Here is a 6,901-nt window from a genome sequence, read left to right on the forward strand (position 1 = left end):
GGAAGCATAACCTGCATATTTGCACAGGTTCTGAATCCTCCAACCCCCAAGGGGCATCACAGGCGGGCCTGGGTAGATGCTATGCATGCAGAGGTGGAGAGTTTGTCTTGCAGCTGATAAACCCAGAGCTCAGGAAACATCAATTTTTTAAATAATGGGCAGCAAGCAGATGTGCCCAACTTTTACATTATCTTATTACATTGGCGACAAAACAACACAGCCTTCTGCTCCAGAGCTAGATACTGTCTCTGTCTATCAATGCTGTTTGCTAGATGTAGTAGTCTGTGTCCAATCATGAGATATAAATCATACCACCTTTAAAAAGGAGATGTTTAATAAAACAAATTATTAAATTTGATTAAAGGCTAACTATACAACATAAGAAAACTCTATATGGTGCCTTAAGGCTGAAGGAGAGTACCCAAGGAGGAACAAACTCAGAAGGAGTTAGGCCTCACTGAGGAAGGCATAGTTTAACCAACAGATAGTGGAGAAGTTTTCAGTGTTGCCAGGCTGGAACTGGTCTGGAGTTGCTGGGAAAATATCAGAATCTCCTCTGGCATGCAGGAGGGTGCGCAAATGAACAACAACCTGCACAGGCAGGCAGTGGGATCCTAGGTGCTGGTGGAGGCAGAGAGCCTTCCAAGTACATGGATTTCATAAGGTGGTGGTGGTGGGAGGTGGGGTTTGCAGGAGGGACAGAGGGTGACATTCAGGTGCAGGTGGCCACATGGGGACTTGCAGAGGGAGTCCTGGCATCAGCACAATTAGGAGGTCTTGGAATCGGGCAGATGATGGGGCATTCTAGTTTCTTGGTCAAGATGGTTGTGGAAAGGTTATTACCAGGCCAAGTCTGCAGGATTCAGAAGGACCAATCCTGAACTGTGGCTGTGGCAGACCCTCCTGAGGTCCTCACATCTACACCTTCACCTAGCTCCACACTGGAATTGCAGGAAGCCTTTTCCTCTTGCAGAGTCCCAAGTGTCTTCTATTAAAAGCCTCAGAATCAGGCTGGCTTTAAAGGAGAAAGGCTGAACAGAATCCCATTGTTTATCCTAGAGCATGATTGCAGGGTGCATTGGAGCCACGTGGCCATCCATGGATAACCCATGCATCATACATCATGCTTGACAAGACAGTCACAACAGAAGGTGTGCAAGACATGCAGAAACTCCTTGGAGAGCTGTCTCTTCACACTCACGCTGTGGCTTCTGCCCTGTGTAAGAACACTGGGTGCCAAGCGTGGCTCCTGGTGGTTCTGCACATCTCAATTTAGTTGGACCTGAGAATATCCCTCGGTGGGTATTGCAAGTACATGGTAGCAGACCACAAAGAGATACAGATGCAATGCTAAGTCTTTTATCCTGAAGATGATCAAGGGTCAATTTACTATAGTTCCCTAAGGAATAGTGGTTACTAGTTTAAGTGTGATGCCTTTTACATTTGAAAATGAAGTGTAGGTATAATACTAGCAAAGAGTAATAATATAATATCTTTTATTTCCACTATGCACCAGGTACTATATTTGGCTTTTTGTTTCTTCGTTTTTGGTAGTTGGCCCTCACAGACACATGTAGCCATATTTTTGCAGACAAGGAAATAGAGGGTCAGCAAGTCAGGAACTTTTCACCATCACACAATTAGGGAAAGAAGGAGATGGAAGGAGGGCATTCTCTGTGTCCTTCCACCTGAGCAGCTAACACTGATGGCCTTTCCACAATGCAGGCTACATAAAGTGTGTGTATTTCAGACTTTCTAAAAATAGAAGCAGGAAGAACGCAGAATGAAAATCGCTGGGGCTCTTGGCCTGTGTTGATTAGTACCTCTGACTGTTGATCACTATTCCTTTATATGTTTGCCTGGAAGATGACCTGACAACACCTGTCTACAGTACAGTATTGAGGCACACAGGACCTTGCATATAGAAGGGAATATTACAAATACTGCAGAGACACAAGGATTAGTTGTTTGTTTGTTTGATGTAAGCAGAGGTGAGCAATTTGCTTTTCGGATTCCAAAAAAGATTTTTTCTCCTTCTTTAAAGCAGCAATTCATGCCAGAGGCCTAAGTGGGCTGTCATTTTCTCTGAGTGTTTTCTTTTTGTCATAGGCACCACTCTACATTTCCTGGCTCAGTAGTGCATCAAACAAAGCAGGCTTACATGAAATGGAAGACAGAAGCTCTGCTGAGTCCAACTTATGCTTTTCTGGCAACAACTGAGCTCACTCGCTTAATACTTAGGCAGAGCACTGCATTGAGGCACAAGTGCTAGCCCAGCCAGGGATGCTCTTGGCCATAGCCGCACACGACAATCATCAGAAAGCCCTTTCACATTGGGCAGAATGTGTTTTTTAAGTCTTCCTTGGCGATTTTCACCTGCAGTCCAGGTTAGCCATTGTATAATTTGGACAGCATTGAAACCCAGGAAAATTAACCTTCAGTATCTAATATAATTGGGTTTATTCAAGAGTATCCTTTTCTGTAAAATAGACAGTTAATAAATTATCTAGCTTTGAAATCGGGTAATCCTAAATAATAGACCTGCAGTTTAAGAAATTCTGAGTTTTCCAAATTTCTTGATGACTATGATGTTTGGTTATTTGCAAATAGCTAGGCCTTTTAGAAAAATCTGAACTGTCTCTTTGGAAATTGTCAGTATCAAAATGGAGTCACTCATGTTAAAAAAAAATACAAAGAAAAAAAACCTCTAACAAATAGAGCTGAGGAAAGCTATGAATAGATAGTTCTGATGTTTGTATGCCTGACAATAAAAACTATCACAAAAGATTGCAGAAACCACACCCTTACACAAAGGCTTTCAAGAACTTACACCAAAAAGTACTTCTGCGAGGACATCACCCCAACAACTGTCTGTCCAACCTTGGAGTAGCATCATCTTTGTTGTAGATCATTGTAGCCAAGAATAATCATTTTAAAATAATTATTTAATACTCCTCATTTTTTCTTTAAATCATATCCTTCCTTTACCTCCCTGAATGTGTGCATAGTTTACTAAGGCACGTGTGTGCCCTTTGCAGTGTCCCATGCCTCAATAAATATCTTTTACTTTTAGAGAGCCTCTCTCTGTTTGCTATTTAGGTTGACACATCCATGTTCAATGTTTTTAAAATAATGTTAATTGTGTCAACATGGATGTTGTGATCACATACAGATTAATTATGATCAGGTAATGAGCTCAGTTTCTATCACCAACTTCAGCACTCTTCTGCTACCTCCTGCTGGAGATGATCATGCAAAGTGTTGTTCTTAAAAGTCTGGCATGCAAAGAGAGAAATAAAGAAATAGAATTGTGATTTAAAGGTTTGTTTGTTTGTCTTTTAAGGAACAACTTTCTGGGAGCCAAACATGCAACAGCAAATTCAACAGATCATTCAGCGTATTTAACTTCATGATCTTCAATGTATTACTTTGGTAGATTTAACCACATTTCCCAAGGACTGACAGGTTGATTTTTTGATTCACGATCTACTTATGCCAAGACCTAACAGAAACTTTTAAATCCCTGTTTATTTCATGAATCATCCTGTAAGACAATTCATGAAACTGACCGGTAAGACAATGGGTCAACGAAATTTGAAGTAAATTTGTACTCAATCTGTAGAATCACATCTTACAAGGCTCATCCATCCCAATGCCTGGAAGGAATCTCTTGTCACAGACTGCCTGCTGATGATGGGGCATGAAACAACTTATAAGAATATGGCAACATAGAGATTTGTGCTGGCTCTTTTAAAGTGCCGGCTCTTTTAAAAACCTAACTGTAATTAGTTTGTCTAATTGTTTAAGGTCAGAAGATCTTTGATATGCCAGCTCCCAGTAATTTCATTTCAGGAATAAAGAAAAGAAAAAAGAAAACTGAGATAAAGATATCGCTTCGCTTCCTGAAGCAAAATACTTGTCATATATTAGAAAATGGAAAAAGCATCAATTAATAAATAACTAACCATTGAAACTTACATCACAAAAAAGTTGTGGTTGTTTTATAAAAATGGAAATGTTGGATAACTATCAAAAATTAAGAGAAGAGAATAAATAATTTTGATTGAGATGTTGAAAATAATTATTTAATACTATAATTATTCATCAATTCTATAAATGGTACCCTTTTTTTTCCAGGGAGTAACATCCAGAAGAAATGGTTAGTAACATTTCTTTACTGCTTGAGTACATTTTATCATCAGATGGCTGATCATATAATTGGGTTTATTCAAGTATATTTTTTCTGTAAAATATAAAGTGAATAACTTATCTAGTTTTAATAACAGGTAATCTTAAATAATAGGCCTTGTCCATGTCCATTCAAGTACTTGTTATACAAGCAATGTGTTTATACCCTTCACTTTGAACTGCATCAACTCAGTATCTTCATCTGTGTGCAACAGAAAATCCAGGGAGCAGCAGCTTAAACTCTAAGAGCATACACTGTTTACTTGAAGAGAGAGAAGGTGGTTCCAAGTGTTCTCCAAAGTCCCATGATGACAGGACGTGGGTCAGCATCTCTACAGCTCTCCTCCTTCTCTCTCATGGGTGCAAACTGGTTTCTCACATCTCAACATGCCAAGGCAGGAAGCTGGGATACAAGGGCAAGGAGAGAGCTCTTCTCTTCTATAGAGAAGGAAACATCTTTCCCACAAGCCTAGCACCCTGCCCTTCACTCTCCATGTGATAGGACCACAGAGCCCCTCCCAGCTGCAGAATGTTTGGGAAGAGGGTGCCTGGTTCTCTGGCCTCTGTAGCTGGAGAAAGTCACTGGAGAAGGACATGGGAATGGCCGATGGGTAGCCATTTCTATCGTGATACAGTCAAATAACAGGACTTTTAAATGGAAAGAATTTCTTGAGAATAGCAGAGCACACCACTATGCTTGAATAAAAATGGTAACTGGATTTCCTGAACTGTTAAATTAAACATGCATTGCTGATTTCCTCTTTCTGCAGCTGCTCTAACTATCTGTCTCTTCTGTCTGTGGCTCAAGATCCATCATCTTCAGAATATAAAATCCTTCTTATGATTTTATTTTCCCTTTGTTTGCTGGTCCGTCCTTGCTTGCCTTCAATATTTTTGGCTTTCTTCCCTTGCTTTGCTGGGATGTGTGATTTATCCTATCACTGGAGAGCTCTGTGAGAAAGCACTGGATATTTATTCTCCTGCCTATGTCAGAAGCTCCAGGCAGGGCTGCCACGTCCCACAACTTCAGGGGAGCCATTCATTTCCATGTGTCTTGCACAGCCTGTGTGGCCACAAGTGGCAGCACTGAGTTTAGGCAACAGAGAAATGGTTTCACTGGAAAAGATAATTCCCCTTTCCAAAATAAATCTATTTTCAGCATCATCATTCCCACTGCCTCTACCTTCGCTTAAGACTTTTTGAGTCTTCTTTGATCATCATGATTGCCTCCTAAGTGGCCTCCCTGCAACCAGTCTTTCTTCCCTTCATTCTACCCTACAAATATCTATCAAAATGAGCTTACATGTCTGCTTGCCATCTACCCTTAGTGGCCTCTCACTATACGCAAGACATCAAAACTGCTTGGTGTGGCCTAAGGCTATTTTTTTGGCTTCTGCCTGAGTTATTGCTCTGTGCCCATGAGCCATCTCACCCTCACTCCAGCGAACTCCTCAGCTCCCCCATCCCTCCCTACCTGCTCTGGCTGCCCATTCCTTTACTAACTCCTGCTGCACGGATAACGTCCTGCCCAGTTGTCTGCTGAACTGTCCATCTTTAGTGAGCAGTGGGCATTTCCTCCTGGGGAGCACACACCTCAATTCTGCAAGCCAGCAGCACCCCAGTTTTGCTTTGGAGAATTTCACAGCTCCAATCATGTGCAGTCTTGGTGAAGAGCCGTCAAAGTGGGATGTCCTTTCTTGCCAAGGGTGAGACCCAAACCAGTCCAACCACACGCTCTCCTTGCACAGAGAGATTAGGGCCCCAACCCTGTGAAGCGAATGCACCTGGTGACTGGGCTTTGAGGACAAACTGTCCACCCTGGGTTCACTGCTGACCACCAAGCCCTCCCGGGGGCTCCCCAGGTCCTTCTGGCACATGGCTGCTTGGCGTCATCTCCTGCATTGCTCAAGTCATTCCTGTGCATTCCTTTTTGCACTTCTTTATTTCTTGGCCAACGTAGGAGTTTGTGGATTGTAATAAAATCCCACACTGGCTTCTGTCTGAAGGCTCAGGAGGATGGCATCTTCTAGGGAGGCAGAGCAGTAAGGAAGGAGTCTCATCCCCAGGCTCCTAATGCAGCAGAGTCTTACCTCGAACCCATGACTGCCACACTGCAGACTCTCTTAGAAAACAGAAATCAGCTTTCCTACTGGAGCTGCCATTACAGTGGATCTCTGCTCTTTCAGAGAAATCTAATCATGCAGGAGGTGGGGTAGGGGGATACGTTACGAGGAAGACTGGAAACAAATCATGGGGTAAAGGTGGTTGTGAGCCACCTGTGGATTTTGGATCTCTGTGGGTCAGCAGCTGCTGTTTTCCAGCAGATGGAAGCAAGGTTTGCTTTAGAAGGAGAGTGGCCTCTGCCACATAGAGGAAGAGGGTCTGGAGGAAGACACCCTGGCGGCAGCGAAACGAAGAAGGAGGCGTGCCTGAAAGAAGTGGACATGGGGCCAAGATGACATTAGACGGGTCACATTCAAGAGTGTGCTCCAAGGTAGACTCGGGGTTTTCTGTAAGTAAAGAGAAACAAAGGGGGAAATACATAGACAGTACCCCTTTTGAGACCTGAACTTCAGCAGAATTCAGGGGAAAGGTTTATGGGGAGAAGAGGGCAGGCGTGGGGAGAGGGGGCTGCCTGGGAGGCTTCTCTCCATGCCCTCCCTGCCACAGAGAAGTTACAGTCCCTCCAAGACCTTGGCTGCCCTCCCAGGTG

At 43.0% G+C, this 6,901-nt stretch overlaps 1 long non-coding RNA gene across 1 annotated transcript; it reads left to right on the plus strand.

The window, feature by feature from the left end:
- The first annotated feature begins 1,864 nt into the window (after window positions 1-1,864).
- On the plus strand, window positions 1,865-5,358 carry LOC104674087. The gene is made up of 3 exons (XR_749599.2): window positions 1,865-1,981; window positions 4,138-4,286; window positions 4,404-5,358. It is a non-coding gene; the product is annotated as an uncharacterized LOC104674087 (long non-coding RNA).
- Window positions 5,359-6,901: the final 1,543 nt, after the last annotated feature.

Source organism: Rhinopithecus roxellana, chromosome 3 (assembly GCF_007565055.1).
Source record: "Rhinopithecus roxellana isolate Shanxi Qingling chromosome 3, ASM756505v1, whole genome shotgun sequence".
NCBI classification, from domain to species: domain Eukaryota; kingdom Metazoa; phylum Chordata; class Mammalia; order Primates; family Cercopithecidae; genus Rhinopithecus; species Rhinopithecus roxellana.